Source organism: Lissotriton vulgaris, chromosome 2_1 (assembly GCF_964263255.1).
Source record: "Lissotriton vulgaris chromosome 2_1, aLisVul1.2, whole genome shotgun sequence".
Classification (NCBI taxonomy): Eukaryota; Metazoa; Chordata; class Amphibia; order Caudata; family Salamandridae; genus Lissotriton; species Lissotriton vulgaris.
This window is the reverse complement of record NC_141687.1, coordinates 862,365,406-862,384,269: the sequence shown is the minus strand read 5'-3', so window position 1 is coordinate 862,384,269 and position 18,864 is coordinate 862,365,406. Positions and strand designations below refer to the sequence as shown.

At 42.5% G+C, this 18,864-nt stretch overlaps 1 pseudogene; it reads left to right on the top strand.

Moving 5' to 3' along the window:
* Positions 1–1,225: 1,225 nt before the first annotated feature.
* On the top strand, positions 1,226–3,549 carry LOC147731309 (serine/threonine-protein kinase tousled-like 1 pseudogene; annotated as a pseudogene).
* Positions 3,550–18,864: the final 15,315 nt, after the last annotated feature.

Below are 18,864 nucleotides of genomic sequence, written 5' to 3'. Positions count from 1 at the left end.
ATTATTGAGAGGGACCAATGGGCTCTAGTCAATTCCTGACAGAGATTTTACTTCCTTTTGAGGTGTTCACACAACAATCCAGCAAAGAGGTTAGTATCATGGGACACGCTATCACGTTGTTGCACATGCTACAGGAATAGCTAAAAGAGGTGTCTGCAATGCACACAGTTGTGGATGAAAAAAAGAGTGTGCAAGACTTGGTGAAGAGCTTAATCCTTTGCTTATCTGCTAATACAAGGGTGCAAAGAGACATTGTGCCTACAAACATTACATCTGTGCCGCAATTCTTGATCCATGATGCAAACCATTACTGTCCACTTGTATTCCTTTTTCAGACGGGATTGTTAGCAAATACAAAAGATGGATAGCTGAGCAAGATTGTGAGCTAGAAAAAGAACAGCAGTGAATTGGAGGCCTACTGCTACAGGGCACTGTGGGGGTGCCTTCACGTTCAGAGCCTGAAGGTAGTGCTGTGGGCTCACAGCAGCCAACACCTGCAACAACAAGAGCTTGGGCATGGGCATCAGCCCCCAAATCTGCAACTGAGTTGTTTCTACTGGCTTAAGTCTAGTGCAGAGGCAAAGGCAAAGAGGTCAAGCAAAGTAGAGCACCAGCAATGAACAGTGATCGAATTGTCCAGGCCTGTCTGGATGACATAAAAGAGGTCTATTTTGATCAAAACCCATTGGTGCAATGGTATGGGAAGAAGTGGCAATGGCCAGTGCTCAGCGGTCTTGCAATAAACTATCTGGATTGGCCTGTAGCCAATGTCTCCGCTAAGGAGGTTTTCAGTGCTGCAGGTGCCTTTGACACCGTGAGAAGGACCAATCTCTCACCCCAAAATGCGGAGAGATTAACCATGAATAAAATGAATCAGCACTTTATACCACTGGTTTACACCATACCTGACATACCGCAGGAGGAAGATGACAGAGACTCAGATCATGGAAGTAGTGTGTTAGATGACCTTTTTCTAGGTGAACTATCAGAGTTTGAGGATAAACTCTACTTCCCTTTCTATTAGGCTTTCTTTATTTCTTTGACGCCCCCAAAAAAAGATATGCTAGGAATTATTATTTACTTCATTATTTGGGTGTGTCTGGATGACCAATTCATCCTCACCGTCTTACTCTTAGCTACAATTTATTGCCGGATTGGAGTTGAAATTGTATGCAGTGACAAAGTCCCGACCGACTCACCATCCAAAGCCATTTCCCAGGCCCGAATTCACGGAGGGTCTGTGTGCCATGGATGAGCTCCACAGCTTGGATCCAAGACGCCAAGAATTGTTCGAAGCCAGATTTACAGGAGGGGTCAGTGGTAGTACTGGGAGCACTGGAAGTTGCAGCGCTGGATTGAAAGCATCAACAAATAATGAAAGTTCCAATCACAGTTTTGGCAGCTTGGGATCCTTGAGTGACAAGGAATCGGAGACACCTGAGAAGAAACAATCTGTTTCTTCAAGGGGAAGAAAAAGGAAAGCGGAAATCCAGAATGAAAGCAGCCAAGGTAAAAACAACGGAGGCCGTAGTCACAAAATTAGTGAATATTTTGATTACCAAGGTGGAAATCAAGGTGGAAATGGTTCTAGCACAACAGTAAGAAGCTTACCGCCTGCTGTTCGTTCTCTTCAGAATTCACATTCACATTCCACACCTTCCTCCTCTGTCACACAAAATAGCCCTTCTCCTACTGCATTAGTTTTTTCGGACCACCCTGCTATGCAACCAAAGCAATTATCATTTAAAGTGATTCAGACTGATCTAACAATGCTGAAATTGACCACGTTAGAAACAAATACAAATCAGGACCTGGAAAAGAAAGAAGGTCGTATAGACGATTTGCTTAGGACAAACTGTGATCTAAGAAGACAAATAGACGAACAACAAAAAGTTCTTGAAAAATACAGAAAAAGGCTAAACAAATGTATTTCTATGAGCAAAAAACTTCTGATTGAAAAGAGCACGCAGGAAAAACTGGCAAGTAGAGAGAAGAGCATGCAAGACAGGTTACGCCTCGGGCACTTTACGACTGTTCGACATGGAGCTACATTTACTGAGCAAGACAGACGGATTTGCATTTCAGAATCTTGTGAAGCAACAAGAATGGATCAACCAGCAAAGAGAAGATATAGAAAGGCAAAGAAAGCTCCTTGCCAAACGAAAACCACCCTCTACAATTGGTGTCCAGTCACCAGTACCCAATGCTGAACAAAAGCAGAGGAAAAATAAAGCTGTAAATGGAGCAGAAAATGATCCTTTTGTAAAACCTACTTTACCACAACTGTTGACTTTAGCGGAATACCATGTACAGGAAGAAATGTTTAAGCTTCGATTAGGACATCTTAAAAAGGAGGAAGCAGAAATTTAGGCCGAGCTTGAAAGTTTAGAAAGAGTCTGAAACCTTCACATCCGTGAACTAAAACGAATAAACAATGAAGATAATTCACAGTTCAAAGATCATCCAACATTAAATGAACGATATTTATTTCTTCATCTATTAGGTCGAGGTGGCTTTGGTGAAGTATATAAGGCTTTCGATCTTTATGAACAAAGATATGCTGCAGTAAAGATCCACCAGTTAAACAAGAGCTGGAGAGACGAGTAGAAGGAAAACTATCACAAGCATGCCTGCAGAGAATATAGGATACACAAAGAACTGGATCATCCACGGATAGTTAAACTGTATGATTATTTTTCCCTGGATACCAATGCGTTTTGTACTGTGTTAGAATACTGTGAAGGCAATGATTTGGACTTCTATTTGAAGCAACATAAGTTAATGTCCGAGAAGGAAGCCAGATCTATAGTGATGCAGATAGTAAATGCACTACGGTATCTCAATGAGATAAAGCCGCCTATTATACACTATGACCTTAAGCCAGGCAATATTCTTTTGGTAGATGGAACAGCATGTGGCGAAATAAAAATCACAGATTTTAGCCTGTCAAAAATCATGGACGATGATAGTTATGGTGTTGATGGAATGGATCTGACATCCCAAGGCGCAGGAACATATTGGTACTTGCACCCTGAATGCTTTGTGGTAGGCAAGGAACCACCAAAGATTTCTAACAAAGTTGATGTGTGGTCCATTGGAGTGATATTCTTCCAGTGTCTTTACGGCAGGAAGCCTTTTGGTCACAACCAATCACAACAAGGCATCTTACAAGAAAACACAATATTAAAAGCTACAGAAGTTCAGTTTCCAGTCAAACCTGTTGCAAGCAATGAAGCAAAGGCCTTCATAAGACGTTGTCTAGCATACCGCAAAGAAGATCGGTTTGATGTCCATCAACTTGCAAACGACGCTTATCTTCTACCTCACATGAGGAGGTCCAATGCATCTGGAAATTTGCATATGACTGGGATTGTTGCATCACCTGCACCACCTGCTTCAACCATTATTTCATACTGAAATATCATGTCAGCACTGACATAATAGTCTTTGACTAGCTTTCAGTTGCACACTTTAGTTTGAGACGTTTGGCTGTTTTTACATGAAACAAGTTACAAGATACTGTAGTTGTGTGTTGTTCAAACCGAGGGTCCTTCTCTGTTGCGTCATTTATATGTGAGAGTGGATCATGGACTGTGAATTAATTAATCCTTCTGACTGGAACATGGATTATTGAAGGATGTCGTTGCCTGCAACACACACAGCTGGCTACGTTTATGATTAACAAGATGACTTTTGGGGAACACTGTAATTATTTTTTGTAATAATTAAATATGTTTAGCTGATACCGTAGGTTCTAATAAGAAGGGCAGTTTTAATTATTTAAAAAGCATGTAGATAGAATGTTAGATCTAATTAAAAAGAAATGGAAAATTGTCTGCCTTGGCAGAGGCAGCCCCACCCCCCCACTTAGAAGTTAGTTCTGAAACCAAAGGAGGATATAAACGGGGTTGACATGTTTGATTATGTTGTTTTACTAGCTCTTTTTGTATAAATTGTAAGTAGTCGTTTGCCTTTCCAGTTGCTGCATTTGAAAAACTGTACGATAATTTTACAATCCTCAGGTTCGACCTAGAAAGCCATATTTGTTCCTTCATTGGTCGTAGATTTCAAAAGATTACTCCACACTTATACATTTTTCAGATTTTCATGTATTGATTTTTTGAGCCAACTAATTTATTTAAACTGTAATAATGCAATTGCAGTGTTTTAAGAATGTACTTCTGCTTTTAGATTCATACTGGTGTTTCCGGATTGTGTTCTTGGTGTACTGACATCAGTCTGCTCCAACTGCAGTGTCGTGTAAAAAATAGTTTATGCAGAATAATGATAAATGCCCTTCTGACTCAATTGTCTAATACTGCACAGACGTCGTTTTCATTTTTTAAATTTCAGCAGCTTCTTTCTGTACAAATGTTTAAAGTATTGTTTTTTTCTAATTTGATATTGTACTTTTCCTTAACTTCTTGAAGGCGCTTTTAATTGCTGCTACAAAATGTTGTTTTTGTCTTTTTGCAGAAGACAGAATGACCTGAAAAAGTATAGGTTGGTGATGTTAGAGATATTTAAATTGGGTGATTAACAATCAAGGCATGCATAACATCTGTTATCATATACAGTACCGTTCAAGTCGATTTCTTCAGTTCAGAATATGGAGGGCATTTTTACGCTACGGTATACCGAGGAATTGTTCATTACCATTCTGTTTTGGAACTTGCTATCTGCTGAGTAAGAGGATGTTTCTGAATAGAAATATGTTTGTGGCTCTCGTCCAGTTATTGTAAACATGAAACATTTTCTAACTGCCATGTACGGTGGAAACAGTTTTGCCCATAATGCATTTTTTCTATAAATAATTTCTTTCACTGTAACATTCATGATGTTAAATTCATATAGGTAATTTTGCAGAAAAGGAGACTACGTTACCACAGGTGTTCATTTAATATTGTACAGTTATCTGTGGCTCTTGTTTCTGATGTTGCAGACTATTTCCTTTGTTGTTGTACATAAAGATACATTAATTGTCTCTTGAAATGCTGCTGAAATGTAGAGAATGTAGCCAAAACAGTAATAAACTATGACAGTTGAAATAAAAAAAAAAAAACAACACAAAAAAAAATCCATTTCCCTCAAGCCAGACATTGGACAGAGAACACAAACAAATGTGTACCTGTCTCTAGCCCTGGGCCATGACTATCTATATTTTCCTACCTTAGAGGGACTGCCCCACATGTGACATTATTATAATGCGATTTACTCTGGCTATTCTTTGGAACAAATGGAGGATCTGCATTCTGCAATGTACCACCAATCGGTCACCGTGAGCACACCGGAAGAAGAAGAAAATGCTGGCATGTATTGCACGCTGAGTGTTTGTTGATTGTTGTGATGTGAACTTATTGTGATATGTCATCATCATGAGTGTTGAGAATGAGAAGAGATGATTCATGTGGTGGCAGGAGTGTGAGACTGGGTGTTTGTTTTTTATTCTTAATGTGTTAGTGATGATTGAGATTTGAGATTCACAATGTTGGTGGCCTAAGGAGCGACGGCTGATCAATAATTTCCCATGAAAGTCATTTTTTTCCTTCCCCTCTGAGAGATAGGATAGCATGTTTCCTGCACCGAGTCCACTCCTTACAGTCTACACTGCTTTGCTTTTTAGTGTTTTATGCTTTATACTCCTCAAAGACTCAGACCCAACCAGTCCCTTAGATAATATAATGTTTGCAAACACATATCTAGTCTGCAGAAAAAGTGGCTCAATCTTTCCCTTCTTGTTTTTCAATAACAAAATTGTACAACTTCCGGGTGATCTATTGCAATTTTTGAGTTGGGACTCTGTTGGTAGGGAGTTGGACGCACACCATACTTGAAGTCACACTCAGGAGCATCAGAGATGATGGAATGACTCAGGGCGTGACTACTTCGAGAACCACCACCAGAAGAAGATGGAAGTTTTCAAAATCACTGAAACCAAGCAATTTGGATAATGATGACTTTTAAGGGGCCGAAAGGTAAATAACACCAGATCTATGTGGTGGTGGTGGTGGTGATTGGTGTGACTGACAGCGGTGCGTTGATTTTTTACTTGATTGAGACAATGCTATGTTGCTGAGGGTATGTGTGCTGCTCAGTGCTGTCTGGCTTAAATTTGAACAAAGTGGTGGTTGGGTGAGAAGCCTGTTGTTGAAGGTAACTGAGAAAGACATTAAGTTGTGAATGATAAATAATCGCATTATGCATGTGCTGCTGTTAGGCTACATATTTTGTTATATATTATGTGATGATGATCAAGCCAGTTAGATCAGCCCGATACCTATAGTTACATTACCTGCAGCCATTTGTTGTGGGATTTTCGGTTGTTGTAAAATTGGCCTCACCAATTCTTTCACACACCAGGCATAACATAAATTAATACATAAGACCTATTCTTTTCTCCTCGTGCACTTCCTCTGAGTCTTCACGGTAAACTCCTAGTACTTAGTTTAATTTCCTTCTTTCTCCTCAATTTTTCTATATTTTTATTTTGGTTTTCCAATCTACAGGCCCTTTTATCCAGCACCAAATTGGAAAACAATTGCTTACTTTACCGAACGGCATCTGCCAAGCACCCAAGATTGACGGACCATACAAGAGAAATCAATGCAAATGCAACTCCCAGTCCCAATTTGGCATTCATTTCATTTGCATGTGTTTGTGTTTTTTCTTGAATAATGCAGAAAGTTTAATTTGTAATATATTCGATATCATTCAAAGCTCGGTAAGGCAGATCATAATAATATAACTTGGTCTGTCTGTGTACAGACAGACAATTTGGTTTGGTTTACCTGTACTCATTCGTTCATTCATTTCCTTATCCTCCAATAACACATTTATGATGGTCAGCTGCCCATTTCCAAGATGAATGTTGCTCTTGTGTAGTGTTTGTCTTTGTCTAACCTTTTCCAAAATCCCCCTTCCCATCCATTCATCTACCCCCTAACCCTCGTCCCCAGGGGTGTATGAGTTATTGAGGTGTAACAACAATTTAATTGATCACACACTTGGTCAGGTGGATGTGGTGGGAAGAAACACCAACTCAGTGCAGGGTGAGGATCATGGCCTGCTCAATACTGAGGGGAGAGCAAATCATGGACTGCATGTACCATGATGCAAAGGAGCAAAACGTTTTTGGGATATGAGGTAGTGTCTAGCCACACCATTTTCCCTGCCCAAACTGATTTTTATGACCTCCTCTATAATTTATCACACATTCCTAATGTTCCTTTTTGTAAAAAATATATTACGGCCCATTGACTACACTTCATCCGGCCCGAGCCGGAGAACAAGGCCTGGGTGCAAAGAGTACGACCCATGTGTGGACATTCCGGCCCAACTGCTGACGTAAAGATACAACTCGTAAATGACCTCTGTGAATACCAATGTTCTAAAGTTAGACTTATGTCTCAGATTGACTTTGTGAATCGGGCCCATTATGTTTCATGTTATTACATTTCGAAATTCTAACACTTCATGTTATTGTGCTCAACACATGTGATCATAATGCACCCCTACAATCAGTCTTTCCATCCTTCTTTCCCTCTCCCTCAAGTAATCCTTAATTTGCCTCGCCTTATGCCATTTCTATGTCCTTATCATACCTAGCAAGATGATAACACAAACCACAACAGTTATGATTGGTTTCAAAAATATATCCAAGAATTCCCTTCCCTAGGTTAGCAAACCAGTTTCCAACTGTTACAAAACTTTTTCTAATCTTATCCCAAACTCCCTCATTCAGTAAATCATGTATCTCATAATTTGTCTCAGTGATGTTACTGTCAGGAAAGTATAACACTGTTTGACATTCAGCACCTGACAGACTCCGCCCTCTTTTGCCAATAATACGTCAAAATCAGTTCAGTTTTTCATAACCATCAACCTTATCGAGACCAATGTTCCATCTTTAAGTAACAATGACTTGATTGTTCAACATCAGACCCAAACTAATTATTATTGCTCCAAATAGGTCTACACAACCTCACCAGCACTCAGCCCATGTTTTTCTCTACGGCTCGATTTCCCTTTCAAGCTCTCCAAATCCTCCACATGGTATAACCTTTGGAAATACAACTGCCACATAGCAGGTGCCATACCAATTATTCGGAAGCCAAACATATGCATTCTTCTCACTAACAAAATATACACCTGGCACCACTGGTACTGCATCTTCAAGGAACTTCCTTAAAGAAGCATAAATCAGGAAGATGTGATCACACACACTCTGTCCCATAAAAATAATACCATAACGGGTCTTTGCCTGTCTAATGCAAAGCTTACCTTGTTAGTCCCAATCCAGAGCTATAGGACTGGAGCTTCCCTTAGCCTTATGAGCTAATTCCTCCTTGGTTCATTTGAAGTTTCCCTCCCTACTGTTGAGCTTAACCGTTAAACCTCTATGTCTATCCTCTACTTGGTCTATGAATTTCTTTTCTATGTCCGTTAGTGTGCAAGTTAAATTATGGCTAAGAGCATAAGCAGTGTCTAGTGTTACCATGGATACAAAATACTTTTCCATTCTGTCTTCTTGCTTGTAGGAATCATACTTGTTCAGGTGTTTATAGACTGGTATCTCTGCGAGTACCTAATTATGAGTTAAGAAATAGTACTCGTAATTACACTTTCCATAAAACATGCTAGGAAGTAAACTACATGTAATGCCATATGTCAGGGGCAAGTGGTGATACCTAATCCCCTCTTCAACTGAAGTAGACAATTGCATACATACATAGCAATCTCTCTCATCCATGGTATTCATGTATTCATACAGCAGTTTAGCATAAGCCTTCAGAATGTAATCACCCATAGACAAATCTATGTGCAAAAAACAACTAGCTTGCTCTATTAAGCCTTTATGTGACAGGACCACTCACCTGAATGCCAAGAGGTTCCTTTAGGGAGAGATGAGAGATCCAGATGCCACCTGTGATCTCTTTTGGCAACAATGAATAAAATACTACGCCCAAAAAGTACCCAAGGAGAAGGGGGAGTGGAGGAAAAAACTAAGAAAGACAGATAAACTCGAAGCGCTCCGGACTCACAACGTTGGCGAAAATGTTGCGGTGACAGGGTCTCTGAACTGGTTGCTTTTTCTTGTGCGCAGGATGACCTTACTGTGGCGTACTCGAGCTCTGTGACACTCTGTGCTTAAGGTCTGAGGTCTGTGAAAGGTGAAATGGGAAACTTTTTACATAACAATGACACCTCCCATCTAGTATGAACAGCACTTGCTTACACTAATTGCTATATGTATGTACATACAGTTCTGAAAACGTACTTAGTGCAACAAGCAAAAACACTGCTCAACTCTTCTGATAGCGCTATACCTTCTAGGATGAACTTGTCCTTGTACTATCGGTAAAATACTAGGAAACAATTAAATGAACATTTTTCACTAGCATATTTTTTGTCTTAATTAAATAGAAAAAGAAAGAAAACAACATAAAATACCTATAAGAGATCAGGTAATATGGTAACTGAAAGTCGTTCAATTTGCAAAAAAGACACTCCAGAAGCTTGGAGAAAGAAATACAGGGGCAGATGTACACAAAAGTGCTGCAGCGCAGCACTGCAAGCCCTTTGGCTGCGCCACATTGCGGCACTTTCAGAGCTGATGAATGCAACATATCTACTACAATGATATGTTGCATTCCTGTGCTCTCCCCTGCGCTGGCGCAGAAACAGCTGCCATGCGCCGGCACAGGCACCCTTGCACCATGGTGCAAGGATGCCTGCGCCATTGGGAGATTGCTTTTGTGATGGAAGGGGCCCCTTCCTACACAAAAGCAATCCCTGCAAGCATTTTCCTCTTTCAGTGGGTGCTGTAGAATGCAGCACACAATGAAAGAGGGAAAAACGAGGATAAATGAAAACATTGCTCCTCGTTTCGCTTGGCTGCGCCACCCCTATGGTGGAGCAGCAAACTGACGCATTTCTAGGTTTACGATTTCTCGTAAGTCTGGAAATACATCAGTGGACATGGGTGTTGCGTGGGAACACCCACAGCAACACCCATGTCCCGCCCCTAACACGCAAATTGCTGCGTGAACAGGGGCGATATTTACAAGAACAGGTTAAGTCACGCAGGGTGACTTTACCTCTGCTTGTAAATATCCCTTAGCAGGCTGCGCCACCGGTTTGTCACGCAACGTGATGCACTGGCGGCGCATGGGGCTTGTAAATCTGCCCCACAGTGTTTATTTATACAAATGTTCTACTTATGTATCGATTTTGTCCTTTGAAACGCTAAAACAAACATCTAATGAAAACAAAACAATCAGATATCCATAACAAATGTCCACGCAGAATGGAGTTCCATAAATTTTGCTAATTGCTGAGGAAATAACTGATGAAATCGAGGTTGCAGCTGCCGCTCGGTGGATGATTTGAACTGCCTCCTAGGAAACACTGTAGGAATCCTGTAGCAGAAGAAATGAGCCAAGCAGGTACTGCTGCCAGCGAGTGATGAAGAAGAGGAATCTCGAGTGGTGCAAGCCCGAAATATAAGCAGGCTCACAGCGGGAAACGGAGACAAGATGCAGCGCGCTGAAAACAGGTGAGTGCAGAACGCTTCACGGAGGTCAGGATGTAAAGACAAACAGCCAATATTCTTGGTACAGGATGAAAATGAAAAAAGAAAACCTTGTGCGGCTGTCTTTGTGATCATCCTGTAAAAAGGACTTTTTTCTTATTATTGAAGGACATTATTTTCGTCTTGGTGTTATTGAAGCACTGTATAATTACATTTATTGTTGCCTCTCTATATGCTTGTTGTTTGTTTTCTCCTGTCAAGAATGCTCCACAAGCTCATCAGAACCAAGGGTAACACATTGGGCCATTTCAAAGATGTCAAAACACAAGCTTTTGCCAGCCTCACCTTTGAAGTCTCATTAATTTTCCCTACAATGCTTGATGCCTCTGGCCTGTCCCTACAATGCAATCTTTGATCCACATTCTAGGCGGTACGCAACATCTTCATGATCTCACTACAGAAGTGACTTCCTCTATCTTATTTGCTGGCACGTAATACTATAATGGCATACTGCTTCTGCAATCACAAGAACCTGGGATTGAACCACGTCTGCCTGAACAATCACACCAGTGCATCCCTTCCTATAAGAGATGCTCCATGAATCTACCTTGCCATTAGACAATACAGTAACACTGCTCTACCATCAGTTAAAACCGATATGTCATTTTCTTTTTTCTCACAATCTGCTTTGATCAAACCTGCGTGTTCCTGATCTGTTGCTCAGATTTGTAAATACCTAACTTCATCCCATGTGTGTGAAACAGCTAGCATCATGTTGTGTTTGGTCTTCTCTACACTCTTGCTAACATATTCCCCATTGAAAATGCATGCATGTATGGCACAAAAGTGAGCAACTTCTTCAGCGTAGTGGTTTCCCATGGTGATAACATAATCTGCCTTCCCGTTTGCGGCGCACTTAATGACCATAGCTGTCCGAAGTCATGAACTACCCCAAAAACGTACTGGCTTTCGGTATAGATGGTGACTTGGATCTGCTCAGAGACAAGACATGCACAAGTCAAAGCAATGATTTCAGCTACCTGTGGGGAGTGCACTCCCTGTAAACAAGCAGCTTCCACAACTTCAGAGATGGTACAGACAGAAAATGCTGCTCTTAGGTTAACTTCCTTGTCTATTAGGCATGAACCATCAACAAAAAGGACTTTATCAGGATCAGATAATGGTTCATTGACAATGCCAGGTCTTGGCTTGGTGCAAAGCTCAGTAATATTCAGACAGCCATGGTCTTCACAAGCTTCACAGAACAGCACTTCAGAGTGCCGTACTCTGCAGCAAGCAATACCTCATATATTGTCAGCCCTTTTATTAGTCAAATGCTGTGCTGTGGTTCTGATCAGCCAATTTACCATTGTTCACAAGAAACTCATTTACATCAGAATAGAAACAAATATTTTTAACACGGTTTTACTTTCATGCAGTGATTTAAGCAAAATTAGCATACAATGTAGTCAGTATGCATTACATTGATAATCTTCTTTTAAGTGATCCTAAGTAATTGACTTCAAAGAACACAAATGACTAGAGAGAAAACAACTCCACAAAACAGTTCTTATGCACACTCACTTCAGCCGAAGTAAGTGCTTTTTATTTTCAATTGTAGTTTAAGGAATTCGAAAATATCACAAACTTATACTGTGTATTGACACAATAACAGACACATTTATGAAAATTCATGACTTATGTGACCACAGTGGAGTGACCATAACCAAAACAGTGAATATAGCTATAGTGACATTTCTTAACAAGCATTTACAATGCAATAGGGCTCGCAGCAATAAAGTTTGAGTTATTGGCATTGTGTATGACAATGCATTGCATAAAATGTTTAGCAAACTTTGAATTGGTGAGCAGTGAGAGTATGTGCAAGAGTATGCTGTTCTTGAAAGCAGTGTGGTAGAGAGTGAAGGAATTTGGGTGACCTGAGCAATGTGGATGATGCACCTCACGCACGGGGCTGATACAGTTATTATTCACTTAGCTCTGATGATGTGCACTCACAGTCTGCACTCACTACTCTGCACTCACTACTCTGCACTCACTACTCACTACTCTGCACTCACTACTCTGCACTCACTACTCACTACTCTGCACTCACTACTCACTACTCTGCACTCACTACTCTGCACTCACTACTCACTACTCTGCACTCACTACTCACTACTCTGCACTCACTACTCTGCACTCACTACTCTGCACTAACTACTCACTACTCTGCACTCACTACTCACTAATCTGCACTCACTACTCACTACTCTGCACTCACTACTCTGCACTCACTACTCACTACTCTGCACTCACTCCTCTGCACTCACTCCTCTGCACTCACTCCTCTGCACTCACTACTCTGCACTCACTACTCTGCACTCACTACTCACTACTCTGCACTGACTACTCACTACTCTGCACTCACTACTCTGCACTCACTACTCTGCACTCACTACTCACTACTCTGCACTCACTACTCACTACTCTGCACTCCCTACTCTGCACTCACTACTCTGCACTCACTACTATGCACTCACTACTCTGCACTCACTTCTCACTACTCTGCACTCACTACTCTGCACTAACTACTCACTACTCTGCACTCACTACTCACTAATCTGCACTCACTACTCACTACTCTGCACTCACTACTCACTACTCTGCACTCACTACTCAGCACTCACTACTCTGCACTCACTACTCAGCACTCACTACTCACTACTCTGCACTCACTACTCACTACTCTGCACTCACTACTCTGCACTCACTACTCACTACTCTGCACTCACTACTCTGCACTCACTACTCACTACTCTGCACTCACTACTCACTACTCTGCAGTCACTACTCACTACTCTGCACTCACTACTCTGCACTCACTACTCTGCACTCACTACTCACTACTCACTACTCTGCACTCACTACTCTGCACTCACTACTCTGCACTCACTCCTCTGCACTCACTACTCTGCACTCACTACTCACTACTCGGCACTCACTACTCTGCACTCACTACTCTGCACTCACTACTCACTACTCTGCACTCACTACTCACTACTCTGCACTCACTACTCTGCACTCACTACTCACTACTCTGCACTCACTACTCACTACTCTGCACTCACTACTCTGCACTCACTACTCACTACTCACTACTCTGCACTCACTACTCTGCACTCACTACTCTGCACTCACTACTCTGCACTCACTACTCACTACTCTGCACTCACTACTCACTACTCTGCACTCACTACTCTGCACTCACTACTCTGCACTCACTACTCTGCACTCACTACTCACTACTCTGCACTCACTACTCTGCACTAACTACTCATTACTCTGCACTAACTACTCACTACTCTGCACTCACTCCTCTGCACTCACTACTCACTACTCTGCACTCACTACTCTGCACTCACTCCTCTGCACTCACTCCTCTGCACTCACTACTCTGCACTCACTACTCTGCACTCACTACTCACTACTCATTACTCTGCACTCACTACTCACTACTCTGCACTCACTACTCACTACTCTGCACTCACTACTCTGCACTCACTACTCTGCACTCACTACTCTGCACTCACTACTCTGCACTAACTACTCACTACTCTGCACTCACTACTCACTACTCTGCGCTCACTACTCTGCACTCACTACTCACTGCTCTGCACTCACTGCTCTGCACTCACTACTCTGCACTCACTACTCTGCACTCACTACTCTCAATCTCCAGTCTAATGGTGCATAATTGATAATATATACTGTATACTTTTTACCCCAAAAAATATAAAAAACAATATCATTTACAATGCGAATAGCCTTAAACAATGTCACTGCGAGACCTATTGCATTGTAAATGTTTGATTTCTAGTACATGGTATGTGTTGCATTTCTTTTGAGCGAACTATGAGGCTCTACGTTTCATTTTGTATTCTTCTGCCCGTTTTTGAAGGAATTGCCTTCGATTTAGCTCTTATAGTTCCAGAAAGACTTCTCACAAAGTGCTTGGTAGATGCACCACATAATCATACTTCGAAAGTCAAAGTCATTGATCAGTGTGTAGTAATGTTGTGTTTGAAAGATAACTATGCACTAACAATTTGCTGCTCCTGTACAACTCTAGAGATAACCACTGTGGCTGAACTGGAAACTCTGATCATGATACCTGGGCTGAAAGCGGCATGTTAGTTAACTAGTCACCCAGACTGTGATCAGGAGAAAACGAATTTAGCCCACTGTATTTCGCTTTCCGTAACTGCAAAATCTGCACGCATGTAGAAGCGATACAATTCAGAGTGAGCCCAAAACAAATGAAACATACGTTGTGTGCAGCTTAATAAGACTAAAATATTGTAATATTATTGACAAATTGTGCATACTAAAAATGTATGCCCCTTTCTTTACTTGAGACGAAGTGAGTTTGGTTACAAAAATAAAAGATTGTCCCCACCGCCGCCCGGCCCGCAGTAGGAAGTCAGGCAGGCCGGGGGCGGGACCGAGGGACAACAGGAATTCGCCGAACTTCCTCCGGAGGAGAGGAGCCCCGCCCGCGGCACCAGAGCAGCTACCGGAGGAGTGCTGAAGGGAGCGAGGCTCCCGCCTGGAAGAGAGAGTCTCGCCGGTGCAAGAAGCCAGGTAACGGCCTCCACCCGCAACAGGAGTCCCGGTGAGTGCGAGCAACAGGAGGGGGGTCCCAAGTGTGATGTGTGTGCCCGTGGTCCCAAGTTAGCGCATGCGTGTGTGTTAGAGCAGCTTTCCAGGAGACAGGAGCTGGCCAGAGCGAGCGCGTTCTCGTGCGTGTGCCAGTTTCAAATCGCAGAGATGCGCGCGGCCAGGATTGTCTCCTGGAAATTAGACACGCTGACAAAAGGGTCTCTGGCGAGACCGCGCTTTCGCGCGGTTAACGCCACGAGCCCTAAAAAGGGGAGTTGGTTATTGTAGTAGAAAGGATGTCCATAAAAGGTTCAGAGTAAATCATGGGTACTAGACTATGTTCTAAAGTTTCCTGTACTGTCCTTTATCAATTGTCGATGCCGTTTTGACCCTCTTTCGTTACGGGGTCTCTTCAGGACGGAGATTATGGGGACTGTAAATGTGATAGGGTGTTGGTGTGACTGCATTGATATGTGTGGGTTGTAATTAAAGTAGAGATGACCCATGCTTACCCTAGGCACTTAAGTTAAGTTGGTAAAATAATTTAATATAGTCATCTACAATTAATAATCAGAATAGAGTTTAGTACTGTGTGGTCTTCCCATGGATAGTCTACCCTCCGGGTACATGTTCAACTGAATGTGGTACATATACAGTAAGTGGATGACCCATCACAATGCTTTCCCATTGATCGATACTGACACCTGTTGGAGCAACAGATTTGAGAAATCCGGGCAACACTTAAGCTACAGGATCTAATGTAGCTGAGAAATAGGCCACTGGTCCGCGAGCACCTCCATGTGTCTGTGTGAGTACTGAAGAAGCACAACCTTCCCTCTTCGTGAGGTTCTTTGGTTTTCGACTCCGTACGTATTTAGCTGCCATTTTGTGTCTCGTCGCCATTTTGTGTTGCCCTCACTCAGGCAGCACGGCGAACGGAGTGTTTTTGCTTTTCTCAGCTGCTACGTGTCTCTTCGGTTAAAGAGTAACCTCCTGCCCTTGTTTACGAAACCGATGTCAGGGTCTGGCTGAGTTCATTAATCCATGTCTGGGTTGACAGATCCCTGTCCCGACTGGCTATTTGCCTTCTCCTATTCTTTCCTCACCCTATCTTATCCGAACGGCCTTCGCTGTTCTTCTCTTGTACTCTCTTGTTACACAGTCATCCTTGAGGCACACAAATATGTCCTGCCACCAACAAATTGAATTGTTGGTACTAGCACTGATTAATTTGTTGGGAGGGGTAACACACGGGGTTTTGAGAAGAGGGTGTATTTTGGGACACCTGATAGCTTGTTTTCCAACTTTTCCTAATGGTCCGCTTTTGCGTGTATTGGGAGTAAACGTTGTAAATAGTCTTCTCAGAACCCACCTTGTGTGTAACTTCTAGGATGACTGTGCTTGGCTGCAGATAAAAAACCTGGTTTTCTACGCCCAACAGAGTGTCTTGTGTCTCTGTTTGACAAGGCAGGTGAACTTGGGGATTTGAGGCGTGCCCTGCGCCGCTAGGCCCATATGGCCCGGTTCTCCAACTGGTGCCCAACGTGGGGCGGCTTCAGTGGTAGCGGTTCAGCCCGAGGGTTATGAGAAGCCTCGCAAGAAAATTCCGGAGGATTCGCGAACCACGTCAAGCGACCCCTGTATGTAGAAGTGGACCTAAGGTCTTTTGCACCACGGATACTCCTTTCCGACAGCTGCTGATGACTGCTGCCCTGACTGCCGCCCTGCCTTGGACCCACTGGTGATGATCAGTATCGCGAGACGTTAGACGGACCTCTGTTGGCGTGAGAAGACATCTAGTTAAGTATTCGTAAGTAGCGCCCACTTCTTTGTTTTGTTTTTGAATTTTGATATTCGATCATTGCAATAGCCAAAGCCAAGGGGTGAGTACACTTGTGCTGTGTTCTTTGCTTTCACTCCTTGAAGTTGGTAAGCGGACCAGTGAATTTAAGATGCCTGGTTTTATCAAATTTAGGAAATCTTGTTGTCTTGGTTGTGATAGGGATTTCTGGCTCGAGGACTCATGTCCGATTCCTCCGGTCGGAACTCCCACTTATGAGCTCTATTCTAAACATGGTGTTGGCCCCATTGCCTTTAACGAGGTATGGATACGATACACAAAATGGTAGCTTTGAGCCTGATATGTTAGATAATTTAGAAGCAATTTTGTTCAAAAGAAAATCCCGGCCGGCTATGTTTGTCTCTTTCCGCCTTTGGCGTAAAGAAGCCAAACAGAGAGGAATTAAACAGGCAAAAAGAGATAGGAAAGCGAAGGATGTGATGATCATACAGGCTGCCCAACAGTTTAAAGACAAAGAGACTGATCGAGCGATTGAAGTCTCAGAAAGACAACATCGTATGGCAAAATATAGATGCTACCCTGTGTTGCCTACTTCTCCCCAGAATAAGGATCTTGATGAAGATCCCTTAATGTCCCACTTGTTGAGATTGCCTCCGCCTTATGTACCAGGAGCTAATGCACCCCTACTGTTGCCACCTGTCCAGCAACCTGTTGTTCAACCAGTTGGTCCGGCTCTTCCGCAATTGTCTCTTCCTGTATTGCCACCCCGCCTCCTTTGCCACCAGCTTCTGTACTTCAGTCTCCTTCATCTTCGGGTTCTCCTGTCGTAACTAGTCCTTCTCTTCCTTTGCTTAATACTTTGTCTCCAGTTTTATTGTCTGATTCTTCCCTGACTCGCAGACGGTTGGATGATACTGTTTCTGTTCTTTTCTCCCCCCTCTTTGGGTCTTTTCATCAGACTCCTGCTTTTTCTCGAAGGCAATCTCGTAGTCAAATTCCAGATTCTGATGTACGAGTTACACTGGACTCGCTTGCTCACAAATGGATCATGAGTGGTCCACAGTATAGTGTGCCTGATATCCTGAGTACCTTTCTACAATGGAATGCCCCTACACAGAGATATGTTTTTAATGTTATGTGTGATATTCTTGTTAAAGGATGGGAGAGTATGGAGTTGGATTTAACTCCCCAGGGTCTGTTAGATATACAGGATAAGTTTGACAAAGGACTTATTGTGGGTTCCGAAGTTGAGGACGCTGTAAAGACACTAGTTGCTATCAGGTCTTCATTTTCTTCTCAGACTACTCTTGAACCTGATCCTGCAGTAAGACAGAAAGTAAAAAACTATCCTATGAGGGAAGTTCCTCCAGTATGGAGAGAGGAGGTTCCACAGGCAGGCGTTGTTCCGCGTATCCCTGCTCATTTCCAGCGTATATGGGTACATGTCCCTTGGAAAAGATCTGATGTTTTGGCGCTCAAACAGTCTTTACCGGACCCTCGTAAAAATCCTGCTGGGTATTACAAAGAGCTGTCCCAGACTGTTGATGCGTGTATTATGAATTTGGCTGATATGGATATGTTGATGGGGAATGTAGTTCCACAAGCGTTGTGGGCTCGGATTCGTAGGGAAGACCACGACCAAACTTTAGGTGGTAATTGGGCTGCCATAACTGCAGCAGATTCTGCACAAGTGGGTGGTGCTAAGCCAGATAATCTAATTGCACAGCTGCCTGGTATAATCATCACTTTAATGAAGACGATGATGCCTGCCTTACGTGTTAACTGGGATAAGTTAGCTGCGTGTAAGCAGAAGAAAGATGAGAGTGTTTTTGATTTCTTTAATCGTTTTGAGGAGACGTTTATTGATCAT